Source organism: Phalacrocorax aristotelis, chromosome 7 (genome assembly GCF_949628215.1).
Source record: "Phalacrocorax aristotelis chromosome 7, bGulAri2.1, whole genome shotgun sequence".
Taxonomy (NCBI): Eukaryota; Metazoa; Chordata; class Aves; order Suliformes; family Phalacrocoracidae; genus Phalacrocorax; species Phalacrocorax aristotelis.
This window is the reverse complement of record NC_134282.1, coordinates 31,804,106-31,821,901: the sequence shown is the minus strand read 5'-3', so window position 1 is coordinate 31,821,901 and position 17,796 is coordinate 31,804,106.

Sequence of the window (17,796 nt, the reverse complement as noted above, 5' to 3'; positions counted from 1 at the left end):
GATGACCCCAGAAGTCGCTTCTTGGGCACGCAGAGAGGGAGAAATGTATTGGATTCTGGAGGAGCTGAAAGTTTAACTCAGCAGATGGAGGGCGGTTTGTGATAAGAATGAGAAAAATGCTATGAGCTCTTTTACAACCATGGTCTGTACTATCTTCATAAAAGACTCAAAAGCTCAACAGTTTGATCACCTATACCTCTGGCAGCAAACAGGTAGAAAGGAAGTAAAAGCTGTGTTTTTCATGCAATTTCCTTTTAAGATAGATGATGAAAGGCTTGGTTTTTATCTTGCAAAGAAGACAGCAAACCCTTTTGGGGGTTGTCACCACACGTCTGCAGCATGCTGGGTGGAATGCACACCCATGTGGGAGAAAGGAACACAACTGGGAAGGTTTCGTGTGCCCATGAGGTGGGAGAGGAGGATCTGTTCACAGAGCACCCGTGAGTGTTTCTGGGTGCCTGAAGTGATATCCTCTGCTCCCCTGTCTGCGTCTGCCTGATGGGCAGTGCCTGCCCTGTCTTGTGCAAGTGCTCTTGCTGGAGGGTTTGCTGCAGGGGTGTGTGCTGCATATTCTTTTCCAGCATTGTTATAACAGCAATGGAAAACAGGGTGAGGGTTTGTTAGCTCAGAACACGTCCAGATGCCAGACCTTTTTGTACCAATTACCTTGCAGTTCTCCTTGTTCCAGGGAAGTGTCATTTGAACACAGTTTTGCATAAAGAAGAGAGGAAAGAAACAAGGGGGAAACAGGAAAAGGGCCTCCCCAAGGCTCTGCACAGCTTTGCTTGTGATCTGGGACAGAAACACCTTTGCGTTGCAGGTGACTCCAGCTGGATTCATCCCAGTATGTCAGCCACTGAGAGGCATCCCTGCGAAACTGAATGCCTTTTTCTTCCAAGAGCCCACAGCTAAAAATATTTCCAGAGACCTCTGTCCTTCATGAGGCCCAAACCAGGTGCACAGCTGGACTGTTATGCTGGTGTCTTTGTGTGCAGGGACAGCCTGCCCTCCCTGGTACTCCAGTTCTAGCTGCCAAGTCTGGGGAAAGGTCTAAATGCTTTGCAAGAAGGAACTTGAGAAAATGCCCATCAAATAGCCAAATAAGGGATTAACGAGCAGGTCATTTGTAGACCTTTGAAACACTGATAAAAAGCTTCAGGAGTTCCTTGCATGGGTGACATTCTCAAATACAGTACCAAAAGCCGAGTGTACACGTGATGCTGGAGCTCACCTGTAGATTTAGGGTATGGATAAAGGTATTGCACCCACTGGAAGTGGCATAATGGCCTCACTACAGAGTGTATGAGTTGGTAGGGAGAGCATGCTGTCCTGTGGAAGGGACTCATGAAGCCTCTCAAAGGAAAGCTGGCCCTTGGATCCTTTGGATTTGAGTTCTTTAATAGCTCTGCCTCACTGTGTGTGTGATTGGAATTATGCAATGTACCTAAGATAGGTGCCACTAGCAGCTCTGGTGCCCAGCATGCAAGGGCTGAGCCTGACTGGGAGGGCATCCTTGCTCCCTACCTCCTCCTGCACATCTATGAAGGAAGGGGTGGGAACTGCAGCAAGACCAGCAGCACCAACATCTGTCTCCTGGAGTGCCCCCTTCAACTGTCCCTTCGTGAGTGAGAGAAAGTGGTTTTGGGCTGGAGCCAACCCTGGGTATTTTGCAAAATGTCATATAATGGCTCTGCTCAGGCCTCAGCCTTGCTCTGGAGATGGAGGAGAAATCACCTGAGACTGAATTTCCTGAGACCTGCTCTCCTGTGACATCCGCAGACCAGTTGGGTAGCAGGCAGACGAATCCCTGTCTGTGAGTGGATCCGATCCTGGGTGTCACAACTGTGGGGAATGCCACATAGAGGCTGTTCCCAGGCTGGGGCCAGCTCTTGGCCTCTCCTTCCACCCAGATCTCAGCGCTTCCGCTACCACGTTCTGGAGCCGTCCAGCAGCCGCCAGCTGCAGGAAGTGCAGTGGGTCATGGGAACTGGCCTGAGGACAGCAGGCTGAGCCGCTGTGGGAGCCAAGAGCATGCTGCCTTCGCTCCACCAGGTGAGGAAGTGCAAAATGACATGAGGAGCTGGGATGCGTGGGGTACACACACCACCGACTTGATTATGCAGCCCCTCATGGGCCAGTGGATTGTGTGCAGATGCATCTCATGCACATGTTCCCACCATGACACCCCACATGCTCCTCACCAAAGTGTGGGTGCCCAGCATCCCTCTTCACTCTGTTCCCTGCTGAGCCATTGTTCCCACCAGTCGTACCCCACCGTCTGGGTGGGCGCCGGTCGCTGAATGAAGTTGGGGAAAGGGGAAGGTTATTATGGACAGCTGAAATCTCTAATGTGCCTTTTAATATTTTCCTCTTTTTTATTGAGTGAAGGGACTCTTCTGAGCGCTAAAACCTCTGAGTACTTGGGAAATATTGAAGTGCCACTTTTGATGCCCTGCCAGTGTCCAGCTTTTTTTAAAGTGTTCTAAAAGTTATTCGCCAAGTTCTGCTTTCAGTTGATTGAAAAATGCCATGTTTTGGAGCTCCTTGTCTCCGATATCTCTCCCAGGGCTTGCTGGGCCCATCATCCTGCTGTAAAAGCCCCAGAAATGTGGGCACAGCAGCGCTCCATCCTCGTCCCTGAGCCCAGCCTTGTCGAGCAGACTTTGCTCCATGACCCTGTGGGTTTTTTTAGGGGATATTCAGCTTAGCCACCATCTCCTGTCTGTTTTCCTCAGTGTGTTTCCAGCTCACTTCTCATGCAGTGGGGCTGTATGCATGTAAGGAGGGTGGTTTGTTTGGGACAGGAGTGTGGGATTGCTTGGACTTTTGGTCTTTTCCCCTGGAAAAGGCCTGGGGGGAAAGGGAAGATGAAGGGAACAGCAATTGGGGGCTGAAATGAAGGCAAAATACAAACAGAGAGTTATTCTGTAGAACTTTCTATTGGTGAAAAAAAAAAGCCCAGGGACTTTCTGGCCTGAAAGCTGCCATTGCCCCTCTGTGCCGGTGCCCCAGGCTGTGGGGCAGATGCAGCCACGGGATGGCAGTGCGCCCTTGCATGCGCAACACCATCTGGCTCTGCTGCGTCTGGGCGCCTGGCCAGCTTTGCTGCTAGCTTAGTTGTCCTCTGTGCGGAACCGTGCCTGGTGGGCGTGGGGTGGATTTCCAGGTGCTTGGTGGATTTATTATTTTGCAGCGCTTCCAGTTTGCTTGGTATTTCCCCAGCTGGTGTCGGTCACTGAGAGTATCTGAACTGGGTGGCGATGGAGTGAACCCAGGCGTGAGAGGGATGCTGAGGGGGCTGCACCCCATCTGCCCCGCTGCTGGAGGGGACGAGTGCGGGACCAAACCTGTGCCCCATCTTCCCCCTCCAGCCACCATGCTACCTCTGCGCCCCAGCTCTGGGCAGTCCCCATCAGTGTACTTGTCACCTCGTCTGATATGCTAAGACACCAGATTGCCTTTGTCTGGTCTTTTGTCTCCCTCCTTGGTCCTCTGTCCCTTCTATTCCCACCAGTGATTGCATTTTCTTCCATTTCATGGGTTTATATCAACTCCAGTGTGATCTTCCTGTAGCCTCGTAGGGGCACAGATGTCAGGTGTGGACCGGGAGGGTGCCTGGTCCCAGGAAGGTGACACCAGGAACAGCAGCATGTCTGCTGCTGGCAGTGGAAGTGGAGAGGTCGATGTAATTAAATCCCACCTGCAAACACCTGAAATTTTGGGGGCTCAAATATATTTTCAAATGTCTTAATGCAAAAACCAGGTTGCTCTCCTCACCAGCCTCTTTCACCTGCCCCACGGTGAACTCCTGCTGGAGAAGGACATGGGGCTATGTCACCTGCAATATGCTGTGACTTTTGTTCCTGTCTTGTGTCTCCCCACAGTGGTTTTATGCTTTGCCCTGGAGATGTCGGCTCTCACTGTCTGGCGTCACACCAGCTGAGACGCCACAGAGGTTTCCTTCCAGCATGACGGTTGGGGTCACTCTTTCACAACGAGTATTTTTCTCCTGAGCATGAGTTGTGCTTTCCAATATGATGAACTCCGAGCATTGCATCCTGTTAATGTTGTGCTGGCTGGGATTTCAAGCTCTCAGGACTACGTTCTCTGGACGAACGCAGGGTCAGCAATATCTTTGATTTTAAATAGCACAGCCACACAGGAATATGCTTTTTACGTGGCCTCAGAAGCTCAATAAATTAGTGTTCAAGCTCCCGGGGCTTCTCTGGGTCTGGATCCAGCAAGGGAGTTGGGATCTGTTAATTGTCTGGCCAGTCCCAGCTGTCACAGTGGGGAGGGAGCGATGTGGCTTAAGCTCACAGTGTCATACCCAGGTCTGGCACATGGCCTCACACCATGGCCATTGTCACAGTCACTGCAGCCCCCTTCATGGTACCCCAAAATTGCTGCGATCCTGGGACGGGGAGAGTGTAGGCTAATGTCAGGACCCTGCTGGGCTTCCTATGGGGAGGGCCCATCCCATACTTGGTTTTATCCACTACCAGACTTATGATTTCTCCTGAAAGAGCCAGTGAAAAATATAATTAGAAACCAGCAAAAAAAAAAGGTCATGGGTCTGCCCTCGCTGGCGTGCCGGCGTGTAGTGGCTGGCAGAGGTGGAGGATCTCCCCCCAGCTTGCCCCCCATCCCTTCCCTCACCCCTGCCCGTATCAGCCCCTTTCATGCCTGCTTCCTCCTCCCTGGCAGTCCTCAAAACACCTTCTTGGTGTGAGCAGGGCGCAGACCCACCAAACCTGTCCTTGGCCTGCTGGCACGTGCCCTGTGGCACCCGGCAATGCTGATGCTGCTGCAGTGCACAAGTCTGGCTTGCAGTGGGCACAGCAAGGTCCCCCTCTGGGGCCAGGCTGAAGCCCGTGGGCTCTTCCCTAGCTTTGAGGGGCCAGGGGTGGCCAGGCTGGAGGATCCTCAGGGGGTCCGGCTGTGCTCCCATCCCGTGTGAATGTGGCCTCTCCCAGCCCGCCTGGGGCACAGGCAACCTTGTGGGAATGTCCTGTCCTGGTGGATGAGGTGGGGAGGTTGGTGAGGAAAATGCAGGGGTGGGAGCAAAGCATTGCCCAGAGATGGGAACTGACCACACCAGGGAAGGGGTCATCAGAGATAAATCTAGTGGCGGTGATAGAGCCCAGCTGGCTCTGGCTGGCTGTGCAACGAGCCAAGCGTGCCAGGAGCGTGTGTGACTCCTGCCGTTGTTGGGTGGCAAAGCCCTGCCAGAAAGCCCCAAACACCTGATGGGGGCAGGAAGATAGGGTGGGACAGGGGTAGCACTGACTCATGCAGCCCCAGCCAGCCATGCCCCATCCGCAATCTTCCTTGGTGGCTCAGTTATCACTCACTGAGGGAAGAGGAGCTCAGAGAAGACATGCTGGGGCTGATTTGGCAAGCAGATTGCCCAAGTACAGGGTGCTTTGCAATTCCAGGGTGGTGGCTTTGTGGTGTTGGGCCGGGGCCTGGCAGTGTTGTTCCTCAGAGGACCTGCCCAGTGCCAGGGAGCTAGCCCCAGCCTGGCACCACAAGGGAGCCATGAGAAGATAATTTGCATTATTAACAGCATGGGGACAGATCCCATCTGCTGTGTGGAGCAGCCAGGCCTGGTGACACCCTGCTGCCATGTCACAGGGGACATGGCACCAGCAATGTCCCAGACCTCGATGGATGGCCAACGCGTGGCGGCACCAGCCAGCTGCTCCTCCTAGCCTTGCAGTGTGGCAGGGGGCTGTGAAGTGCCATACTTACTCAGGCGAAAATGTGGCCCCCTCTGGATTTGATCCTTACAGGGGCAGCCCTTGAACGATGCTCCCCTGGGAGACGGTGCTGGCAGGGAGGTGTTCATGCTGCTCTTTATATATTTCCCGGTGCTTCCTGTCATTCCGATCCTGGAAATCCCATTCCCCGGCTTTTCCTTTGGCATTTACACCCCTGGGCCAGGTCAGGTGATGGCTCACCTGCTGCTGCAGAGCTTAGCCCATCTCTTTTCCCCTACCCCATCCCTACATCTTCATTGTTGTGAAGATGTTCATGTGTACACCTGAACATTGCCCTGAGAGGAGACCACGCTCACATGCTGAGCTGTGCCACCCCCTCCTTGCACCCCACATGTTGGATCAACCATGGAAAACCATCCTTCTCTGACAGTGCCAGGTGTGACAGGCATCGCTCTTTCCCCAGTGCTGCTGACTGTGGCTTTTGCAGGCAACTTTCTGCTGGCCTCTTCAAGCCAAGCAAAACAATTTTGTGCTTTTTTCCTGCATTGGGCAAACGCTTGCCATGTTATTCATTAACCTGGTTAGTCATGTGACTGTAGCACTGGACTAAATATTGTTTAAGCCCATGAACACAAGACTTGATTCACTCGCTCCATTCAGCTCGGAGGTATCACAGCTCCACAGAGGGGAACTGCAACGCATTGGGCAGCGAAGGATTTGCAGGAGGTGAAGGAGCCCTGGTGCAAGCTCTCAGGGGGCTGCAGGACTCTGAGTATTCCTAAAGCCTAGACTTGGTTTAGGTTTGAATGTGGTTCGTTTCTGGGGCCATGCTGGCATCCTTTGCTGCTGCATGTGCCAGCCCTGCCCCATGCCAGCAATGCCGCCGTTCCTTCCACCTCGCTGAACGGCAGCCGGCCCGAGACAGAGCCTGTTTAATTCAGCAAGTCATAAATTCGTAATGCTTATTTACCACACAGGGCCATGAATATTTGATAGCGGCCACCGGCCCGTTACAGCGTGGCTTGCGGAGGAAAAGGGGGTAGCTGGTGGGGGGCTGGCATGGAACAGGGCTGCCCGGGCTAGTGTGGCCGTGCTGAGATGGGGCTGGAGAGACGTGTGCTCCTCCTACAGCCCTGCAAACCTGCTGGTGGTGGGATGAAGCTGTGATGGCTCTGCGGAGAGATGCGTGGGGGGTGGGACTGCAGCTGGAGGCTGTCAGGTTGATGGAGGAGTGAAACAGGGAGCTGGGTGCAGAGTGGGGAACCAGGCGATTGGTGATGATGGGGGAAATTTGGAGTCCCTGTGGGGGGACTTGGTTGTCCCCAGGGTGTCCCAAGGATGACCATGGGGGCTGTTCTCTGTGCATCCCTTGATGCTGGCTCTGCTCAGCAGCGGTTTGGCAATTAGCGCCATGAACTTGGGAAGCCCCTTGACCCTCGACCCCAGCTCACTAATTGGCTGCGGGGAGGAACATTGCTGTTCGTGGAGGGGTAAGGAGGAAGGAAACCTTTTCCAAGAGCTGCCGAGACTTCAAGGAGAAGGCACGGGCAGGGGAGTTTAGCTGTGCAAAGACAATATTTTGCAGTTCACTCCAAAAGAGCCTCTTCCTGCTTATGGATCTTGAGCATTTTGCCCACTGTAAGCAAAAGCTGTTGCAGACAGCAGCTCCCCCACAGCTCCCGCTGGGCCCCTGCTCTGAGCTGGCAGCACCCAGGGTCTCCTTTCTTCCTCTTTTGGAGGGGGCTGCTCTCTTCTGCCTTCTCTTTGACTGAGGTCCCCGCTCCCTTGGGTGCGTGAGGGTGATGGAGTGAGCCGAGCACAGGCTGTGCCCCTGGCAACTCTGGGCTCCCCTACGAGCCATCCTCACTTCCCACCAAAGGGCCGCAGTGGTGGGGGGATGGTGTGCGGAGACAGGGCTCGGCGGCTGGCAGTGCCTGATGGGATATGACAGCTCCAGCCGGGTGTGGGGCTGCAGGTTGCCATCACAGGGAGGATGGGGCTGAGGCAGCTTGGAGGTGGCCCGGTGTGTTGGTGCTTTTCCCAGCACCACTCAGCGAGTGCCAGGGGCTGTGGCATGCCACTGATAAGGTGGCCTTCAGCCACTGGAGCTGCGGTGGCAGCTGCTTGCTGAGTGGTTCACCGCTCTCCCCACTGTGCTGAGACAAACCAGGCCAGCCCGAATGACAGGTCTCCCCTTTTACGGTAGCTTTTATCTGTCCCTGGGGAATGCGGCCCCAGTGTTGGCTCAGCCCACTGTGGCACTGCCGACAGCCGTGCCGCCTTCCCTCCTGCTACCCCAGACTTTCCCATCAGTTGGCCACATCCCTGTTCCACCAGCTTCTAGGCCCACTGTTGCCACCCCTGGGGGATGTAGTGGGAATTAAAGCCCCTTCCCAGCACACTGGGGTCCTGCCCTGCACTAGCTTCGCTGGGAGTGAAGGCAGCATGTGTTCGGTGGTGGCTTGCAGCTCCATGCCGGATTGGGGACAGCAGGATATCAGCGCATCCCTGGGTGTTGCATCTCAAACCCTGCCACCTTTACTCTGCCCTGGAGGCTCCCCCAGCTCGGACGTGAACTTTTCACCCAGGACGTGACTCTGCACACTCCCCTGGTAGTTGCAACACCGGTGCTGATGGGGCTGCTATCGGGGCTGCGGCTTAGGGGATCTGGGAACATGGCAGATGTGGGCAGCTCTGTTTTAATTAATGGTGACAAATGTTTATGGGCCTCATGCTAGAGCCCATACTTCACTGTCTCTGTGGTTGGCTTCCTCCTCTTACAGCCTAGAAAGTACCAGATCATCATGGGCTGGTGCCAGGAGAGGGGTTTCCCATAAAGGCATGCATGTCCTCTGTACCAAACACTGTCACCTTCCCCCTACAGTGAGCCCAAAATGTGGGGTGACAGTGTAGGAGCACAGTGACCATGCTGCTTGGAGGTGATGGGGCCAACTGGGAGGAACTGGGAAGGTGGGGTCTGTCTTGGTGTTTGCTGGGAAGTAACTCTGAAGTGACGTGGGATGGCTGATGGGTGGGTGGACATGTGTATGGGAACAAACCCTCACTGCTGTCACCTCACTGGGAGGAGAGTGGGAAGACACCAGACACTTCCAGGAGAGCTGTCCTCCTCGGTCACTGCTCCAACTGGCTGTTTTCAGGCTGTCCCAGATCTCTGCCAGTGTGGCCTGATACTCCCAGTTGATCCCCAGCAGCATCCCTGCCAGACCATGCCATGGCTGCCACGGTTACAGGGTGGCTGTTGTTCCTCTGAAATATCCATCAGCGTGCTTCATGGGAAGCACCAAATAGCTCTAAACTTCTCTGAATGTTTCATCCCCTGCCCTGCAAATGGTACCACCATTTTGCCGGAGCTGGTGATGTCCCCAGGATCAGATCCCTCTGAGATAAGCCACAAAAAATGGCAGGTTGGTGTCCCCAAACCTGCCTGCTCACTGGGCCCATGGCACCAGCCTGCCCTACCACACAGCCCCCTTCTCCTCCTCTTCTCCCCGCTGTCTCCATAACACAATATTTCTTGCCCATGCTGTTCCCATGAGCTGTTGGCATTCAAGGATCTGGCAGATGGACCTAATGGGGACACTGGGAGCGAGTAGGGACAGCTCTGGGGACAGGTGCTGCCCAGGGTGGCTTTGGGTGCAGTCGTTGGTGGGGTGCAGACATCAGGGCTCCTTGGGGTGTAGAGGTAGGGTGCAGGGATTCGCATGCAGGAGTTGCAGGGATCAGGGAGGTTGCAGGGTTGGGCAAGGTTGCAAGGATTAGGGATTAGCAGATGATGCACATGCTAGCAGTGGATGCAGGACCTAGTAGGGGTGCAGGAATGAGCAGGCAGAACAGGAATTATTGGGGGCGCAGGCGTTAGCAACGATGCAGGAATTAGCAAAGGGTGCCAGGTTTTGCGCAACAGCTCTGCCTTTCAGTGTTTGACCGTTTCTGCTGAGTGCTTCAAGGCACCCAAGTTACTCATTATTCTGATTAATTAATCAGCAATTTTGACCAAATAAATCAATAAAGTGTTAAAATATCGAAAGCGCTTCTTGCCCCTTGCTGTCCTGCCTGGAGCAGGGTTGGGAGCTGTCGCTGTTGTGCCAAGGCTAGTTGCTGGCCCCTCTGCTGATTTTACTGGTCTTGGGGACAGGGGATGGAGGGAAACTGGGGTTGTGTATCCTGGAGACACAGAGAAACATGTCTGGCCCCATCCCACTGCCTCACCCCACTTTCTTGGGGGGCTCTTTCTCCACCTTCCTGCTCCAGGAGTTAAAACCTTCCCTACAGCCTGGCATTGCTCATGGAAAGTTTATATATAGCCTTTTGTTTTTGCCAGCATCCCCCTTGAGTTTAAATAGCTCTTCCCTGTCCCTGGTGTTGACCCCGGATGTATTTATAGAGAGCAATCAGGTCTGTGCTCAGCACCAAGCAAACCAAGCTCAAGTTGTCCCACTGTGGGAGGCTCTTACATCAGTGTGGCTTCACATTTAGCCTTACCTCAAGGACTGGAGGGGGGCTGCTTGGAGGGTTCATAGCTGCGGGTGTCCCAGGCTGCAGATGGCTTCCTTTGAGTGGGGCTGCACCAATTCTGGCCATGGAGCATCTTTTTGGTTGCCATCATTAGGGTTCAGAGTGAATGCTGGCTTGAGAGGACTGGTGCCATTTCTCCTGAGACTGCCATTTCATGTGTTTCATGTGTAAACCGTGTCTCTGGTGTCACAGGCCACACAAAGCCAGGGCTGTGATTGATCCTGCAGGGTGGTTTAACTCCCCAGGGTTAAGCGGGAGACTCCTGCCACCCCTCCTCCAGCCAGCCAGCTCCCCCCGCGGGTGCCAGCTCTGCTCCCACCCTGGAGGTCTGGGCTGCTGGGCAGCCTCCCCTCCAATCTCAGCTCTTGACTATTTAAGGCAAATCTCCTCGCCGGACTTTTAAACAAAACCCGGGCTCCTCTCATTCTCCTCATTTTAAATAACTCGCCTGGCGTAAACAGAACGAGGCATAAGACTATAAATCAGGCATTCCCAGGACCTGCCTGGCAGGGCGTGTGCGTGGGGGGCTTGCCAGACCCCTGAACTTCATGGGGAGCTCTTTTCAGTGCCTGGCGGGGTGTGTGGGTATACACGGGGAGTGATAAGAGGGTAAGAGGGGCTCTTGTGGGGCAGGCATTCCCAAGGAGACTAATGAGATCATGGGGTGAGAGGCGCTGCCTGGGCTGCCGGTATTTGGGGTAGAATAATTAAGGTTGCAAAACAGTTTCCATCACAGCCCCTTGCTTGTCATTCCACACCAAGGCTGGAATTTTCCAGGCCCTATTCCCTTCCTGTAAATGGGTTTTTCCTGGGAAGTTCATGCTGGAGATGGTTAGTGATGCGATGGGTGTTTCACAGGAATTTGGGAGGATTTGGGGGGAAATGCCTTGACTGCAGGCATGAGCCCATTGTGTCAGTCGTGGGGACATGGGCACTTTGCACCACAGCATGTCCCCTTCCATCCCATCAGCCGAAGCGGTTGGCAGTGGCCAGCTCTGGAAAATCAGCCCTTGCTGCTGTTGGTCCTCAGTGTTTATGTGCTGTGGTCGAAGCAGAACAGAAGTAATTATAGCTTGTCCCAGGGACCAGTGCTTCCCATGATAAAACTCTTTGTTTTCTGTGGTTTTAGGGCTTTGCCAAACTTTAATCGTGAGCTGAAGTCTTTCATGCTGGGCGTCCAACGTACCAACATACACAAATTCATCTAAACAGTCCAGTTTAAACAAGTCTGGCATTTCTGGGACTAAGAATTGGGAAGATGTATTGCTTTGGTTTGCTGCCAAGGCTTGAAACTCCCAGGGGTGAGACTTGGGGTGCCCTGGGGATGGGTTTGGGCCATTCGCTGTGCCCATTGGGAACCCCAGGCTCTGACCAAGCCCTCGAAAACCCCACAGGTCATGCCTGGCTGAGCTGTGGTGAGCATCCCCTGCGTGGGGACGGCACCGGGAAGGGTGCTTCTGTGGTGTGTTGGCTTTTGTACCCCCTGCTCCAGGAGGGCAGGAGCGACTGTGGAGCCATGCTGCTGTGCCTGGCCTGCCCACTAGTGCTGCCCTCTGCTTTCTCTTCTCCACCCAAAGACAAGCAGGATGGAAAGAGCAGCCTTTTGCAAGGCGATGCTTCATTTAGCTCTCATCTCCCCTGACTTGCTAATCCCTCTTGTTATCCACATGACCAAGGAGCGGCCTTCAAAGTGCCAGTGGTAATGGTGCGGCGGCTTTTACAGAGCAGGTTGCACCCTTGGCCAGGAACCATCATCTCCAGAAGGAGGGCATGGGTCCTCCTTGACCAGGGGAGATGGGAGGCTGAAGCTAGCAGGAGGTCTCCTCTATGCCATGCTTGGTGTCCATGCTGGGCAGTATCACACAGGGTCTGAGTATGGAGGTATGCCGGGCTGTCCCCCATGGTGCTCAGCACAGCAGGGCTTTATATTTGCCTGGAGAACAGTTGGGAGGAGGAAGAAGGCTGCAAGAAGACTTATTCCCTACCCTTGAAGCCACCCAAAGACAGGTCCCCATGGGCTGGAGGTGCAGAGGGGCTCATGGGAGCAGGGAGGATCCTGGGGAAGGACGTGATAAGTGAGATGATAGGGGGCTTTTCCAGGCTTGTGGCTGCCACAGAGAAAGAGCCACATCCAGGCTGGATTGATGCTTGTCCCACATGTCGCCTCTTGCTCACTGGCTTGCTCCATCAGGCTTTGGGAACTGCAGTGCATCATGGCCTGTTGCTGTCAGCCGCCGCGGCAGGGGAGCTGAGCCATGCCGCGTGCGGTGGGACCGCTCGCTTGCGTTTTTGGCCATCTGTTTTCCAAGTCAGAAGGTCATGTGTATGTTGGTCATGTTGCCAAGGATTCCTCCACAACAAGTCCTTTTGTTTTATTTGACAAGGTCTCCAGTGTGTGGAAGGCCTGGAAATTAATAACCTTCGAGAAAATGGGATGCTTTTTGTCTTGGGAGAGCTTGGGTAATGCTCTGTTATGACCAGGGAACATATCGTGCTGCAGGGCTCAAAGCTTCCCACCTCCTCTGTTACAAAGGTGGCCCTTCTTGATTGTCTAGATGCTTAATGGCAAAGTTTGGGAGCACTTCTGCCCTCCATAATGCCTGTTAATTAGGTGTAAAGATAATTAATGGAGGATGAAGAGATCTGGTCTGGAGAGGCCATGTGGATGGTCAGAGGTGGGTCTGCTGAGCAGGATGGGTCATGGCCCCTCCACTTGGTAGCACCTGGATGAGGGCAGGGAGGGATCCTGGCTCAGGCAACCTGGGTTTGCTGGCACCCAGAGGTGCCTGGGAGAGGTCCTGGGGTAGAAGAACACACCAGGGCTCAGGACATCGGTGACACTGATCCTCTCTCAATTCTCTGGTTCAAGCCACGTCCCTTCCCTGCAGCTCCAGCCACTCACACGGGTGCCAAAGCCAATGTTCTCACTGAACACCTTGTCAAAACCGCAGTCAAACAACCGCAGAGGGTAGGAAGGGGCAGGATCCCGGCAAGGGCTTGCCACAGTGTGCTGTGCCTTTTCCCTGCTGCTGGGATAGATCTGGAGGCTGTCGGTGCCACTTTGTTGGTGCTGAGTGCCAGACGCTGAAGCAGAACTGTACTTGCTGATGGCAGCAGTGATAGTGGGGCTGGGGGGAGTCTTTCCCCTCCACAGAGCTGCAAGCCTGTCCCTCCACTAGTGGGGCAGCTCCCGCAATGGCTCAGATGAGGAGGGACAAATCCAGCTGCAGAAGTCCCTCTGTTATGGCCTGTGTGGGACCTTCACAACCCAGGTGGCTCCCAGCTCCTCTGTGGACCAGCCATCATATTCATCATATCATCAGTGAGGTCCAGCTGCAATACAGGGAGGATTTTGGCCCCCGAGAGCACCATGGTGGCTTCAGCTGCTCTCCTCGCTGAATGGCGGTGAAAGAAGCTACAGGGGATGGACATGGAGGGAGAGCCCTGGTGCTCAAACATGTCTGCAAGGTTTGGGCATGTTGCATGGACCCAGCGCTGAGACAGCTCTCATCCACGCTCGGCAAGGCCGGGTTTCTGCCTCTGTTAAGGCCCAGCTATTGAAGCTCCTTCAGCAGCGGTTCAGAGCAGGGCATGTGCTTGCAACCACCCCATGCATGGGGTTGGGCTGCCTCTGGGGCCTTTAACAAAAGCCCATATAAAAGATCCCATGGGTTTGCTCCCCCATAATTAATATGCTCGGACAGTGCAAGTGACACATTAATTACAAAACTAAAGAGACAACAGTATGTTGTTTAAGCATTGCACAAGCAAGAAAGAGTTCTTCCCTTTTTATCTCCATATTTCATCTATAAAGCAAAAAAATCAAAGAGTTTTGGGGCAGACTAAAGCACTGTCTTCATTAGGTGAATAAATAGCAAGAGCCCTTCATGCAGCAGCACTTTTTCCACCAGGAGATTGCCGGCATGCTGCATCTGTAACCCATCAGAGGAAAGCGTTTGGGTTTATTGTTCCTGCTCCTGGCTCCAAACAGACTTGTTAGTTTGGCGGCATTTTTAATTCAAATTTTGTAAACACAAGCTCTCCTCACCCCTTTTTGGTCTGAAGCCCACTTGGTGGGTTCACGTCACAGGGCATGGCAAGCGTCCTCAGAGCTTAGCTCTGGCGGCGCTGCCAGGAGCCGCTCTGAAATGCCCATAAAAGCAGCTTTGCAGTGATCCGATGCGTGTGAGCAAACATTTGTGCACACCTCCAAGCCCTTGTCTTTCTTGGTTAGCTTCAGCTCATCCTCCTGGGGGAAGGCAGAGCTGGAGAAGACAGGCAGTGACGTACAGAAAGGAATTAAAGTTTGAAAGCGCTCACCACCATCCTCAAAGCAGCTACTCCAGGCATGTGATGTTGGATAAGCACTGCTGTTCCCCTGCTCCTCAACTCTGCCCAGCACCCACTGGGCCACCTGAAATCCCGTGCAGCCCCTGGGATGAGGCTATTTGCACACTATCGTTCAGTACTCAAGTATCAGTGGTCCCTGGTGCCAGTTTTCCTACCATGACTTTAATCTGCTGCCCGTTAGCAGTGCTTCTAAATCAGTCCTGGGAATGTCACTGGTTTCAGAGGGAAGGTGCTGGCAGTGTCTTGCTGATCAATTTGGGGCATGGAGTGGGTGCCCCGAGAGGTTGCTCTGGCTATTACATGGGGTGACCTGCTGCTGTCCTGCCTTTGAGCATCCTCCTGTTGCACCTCTTATGATGACCTTGCCTCTTGGCATGCCCATGCTCCAGGGCTGCCCATGCCCTTCTCCCAGGAGGAGTGAGGTGTCCTGCAGCTATTGTGGTGAAATGCAGCAAAAGAACTGGCACCAGCGGGAATCTGAGTGGTTTTACTAGGCAGGAGCAGCCCTCCACCACCTGAACCTTAGGACTGGTGTAGCCATGCAGCGTTTGGTCCAACACATGGAGGAGGTTGGAAGCTGCTCTTCAGCCTGTGCTTGGCCAAAGGCCATCCCTGCTGTTTGGGGATGGATGAGCCAAAGGAGGTTGTGGGGCCAGAAGGAATGGCTGGGTAGACTCTGCATTGGGCAGAGATGGGGACTGGTCAGGGGGAAATGGCAGAAGGGGCCAGTGAGGGGTCATCAAGGAGCTGGACTGGGTTAGTCTGGCCAAAAGGAAGTCGAAAGGGGGTCTACTAGCAGCTTACAACTCCTAGAGGGAGAGTGACAAAGACTTTCCTTGATAGTGGCAGATGATATAATGTCGGACAACAGCTACAGATGGTGGCTTGGGAGGGTCAGGTTGAGTGTTAGGGAAGACTTCTTCCCTGCAGGATGGTGCAGGCCTGGGATGGACACCTTGAAAGATGGGGTTGCTCCATCCTTGACGGTTTTCAAGGCAGGACTGACCTGATCCAGTGCTGGTGACAGCCCTGTGGGCTGGTGGATAGGAGACTCCAGAGGTCCCTTCCCACCAATGCTGTGTGATGCTGTACAAGTCTCCAGATGTTTGGATGCTGATCCATACCAAAAGCAGTGTCTCAGCCCTAAAGCCTCCTCCTGCCTATGGCCAGAAATGTCTCTGAGAACTCATCTGAGGTCCTGTAAAGTGTCTTTGGTGATGAAAGCACACAGCCTGTCACTCATGGCAGTAGAATCAGACCGTGGCACAGTGGGATTGGCTGGTCTGCACTGCTTGCTTGGAAATCAGGCTTTCTCTGCAGTTGTGAGCAGAGGAAGTCCTCCCTTCACCACACCTCCAACACATTGGAAGTGGCACAGGAGCATCCTCTCTGCCCTGGGACAGGTGCATGGCTCAGCTGTTGTCCCAGATAAGCAAATAGCAAAACAACCCACACTTCAGCCAAAGCGTGGCACAGCCTGCAATTGGCTTGGGGGTGGCAGGGACCGAAAGTACCCCTATGACAACCCCTGTGGTCCCTAAAATGAAATTTGTTGCCTCTCTACAGATGGGTGAATCCTGGGATCACAAAATGAATGGGTAGCAGATACAGGATGCAGGACCCCAGCCAGATAGAGACAGTTCTGGTCCCCACTATACAAAAAGGATGGAGACAGGCCGGAAGGGGTCCAGAGAAGGGCCACCAAGATGTTCAAAGGACTGGGAAGCTGCCATACGAGGATAGGCTGGGAGAACTAGGTTTGTTCAGCCTTGAGAAAAGGAGGCTCAGAGGGGATCTCATCAGCATGTACCAGTACTTAAGGGGCAGCTACAAAGAAGATGGAGACTCCCTTTTTACACGGAGTCACATGGAGAGGACAAGGGGGAATGGACGCAAGTTGCTCTCGGGGAAATTCCAATTGGACATAAGAGGAAAATTTTTCACATTGAGGACAGTCAACCATTGGAATAATCTCCCCAGGGGAGTGGTTGGCTCCACCACATTGGACACTTCTAAGACTCGGCTGGACAGGGTTCTGGGCCATCTTGTCTAGACTATGCTCTTCTTAGAAAGGTTGGACTAGATGATCCCTGAGGTCCCTTCCAACCTGTGATTCTGTGATCCCTCTATTATCACCTATAACCAGCATCCAAGCAGTGGGACCACACTTGGTCCTGTCTCCTGCACCAGTGACCTGCTTATTTCAAGGGTGAGAAAGAGCCCTTGGAAAATGTTAAGCTGAGAAACTGTGAAAACACAATTGTCTACAGCTGGTTGTGATTTCAAGTCCCACCTTGATTTCTAAGCTGATTACAACCTGTTTCAAGTATTTAAGTAACCCCCTTGGTAGGACCTGTTTGATGCTTGTGAGCACCTCACAGCTTTTACTCCTTTTTTTTTTTGCTTCACTGCCAGCTCATCCACCCCAAACAGGCACCGGTGTGGGAGAGGTTGGTGGGCACAGGCTGAATAGTCACAGCATCATCTCTGGTCTTCTAACCAGTGCATCCCTATGGACATGGTATGGCAAGGACAGGGTCTCTGATGCAGGCCTTGGCTAGACTGCAGAGGTAGATGCTGTTGGGTGGTAGATACCTTTAGGTGAAAAGTATTGGTGTAAAAATACATTTCTATAAAACTTGGATAAGCGTGTTCCAAACCAGAGTGTTACCCTGTTCCTGTACTTGTTCAGCTGCTGTGGTCTCTGATTACACAGCTAAAGATGAGCATTTCCACATGGAAGTGGAGAACCACCCAAAGAAAAAATCCTCAGCCAAAACTACTGCAGAGACATCACAATTTTCTGGTGGAATGGCTTACCTGCACAAGCTGGTAGCTGTGACTGCTTCATTTTCCCACCTGGTCAGGCACTGGAACAAGCTGCCCAGAGAGGTGATAGAGTCACCATCCCTGGAGGTGTTCAGAAACTCTGTAGATGTGGCACTTCAGGGCATGGTGGTGTTGGGTTGACAGTTGGACTTGATGATCCTAGAGGTCTTTTCCAACCTTTATGATTCTGCCTTTTCTCCACCCTTGTAAGCTCCTGGGAGCAGGAAACATATCTTCCCTGTGCTGGACTATCAAGGGCTCCATGGAGGGGAGAGGCTGCCTGAGTGTGATGTTTATGGGGACTTCAAAGGGACTTATGAGCCGCAAGGTGCTGGGCCATAGGGATGCTGCCACCACA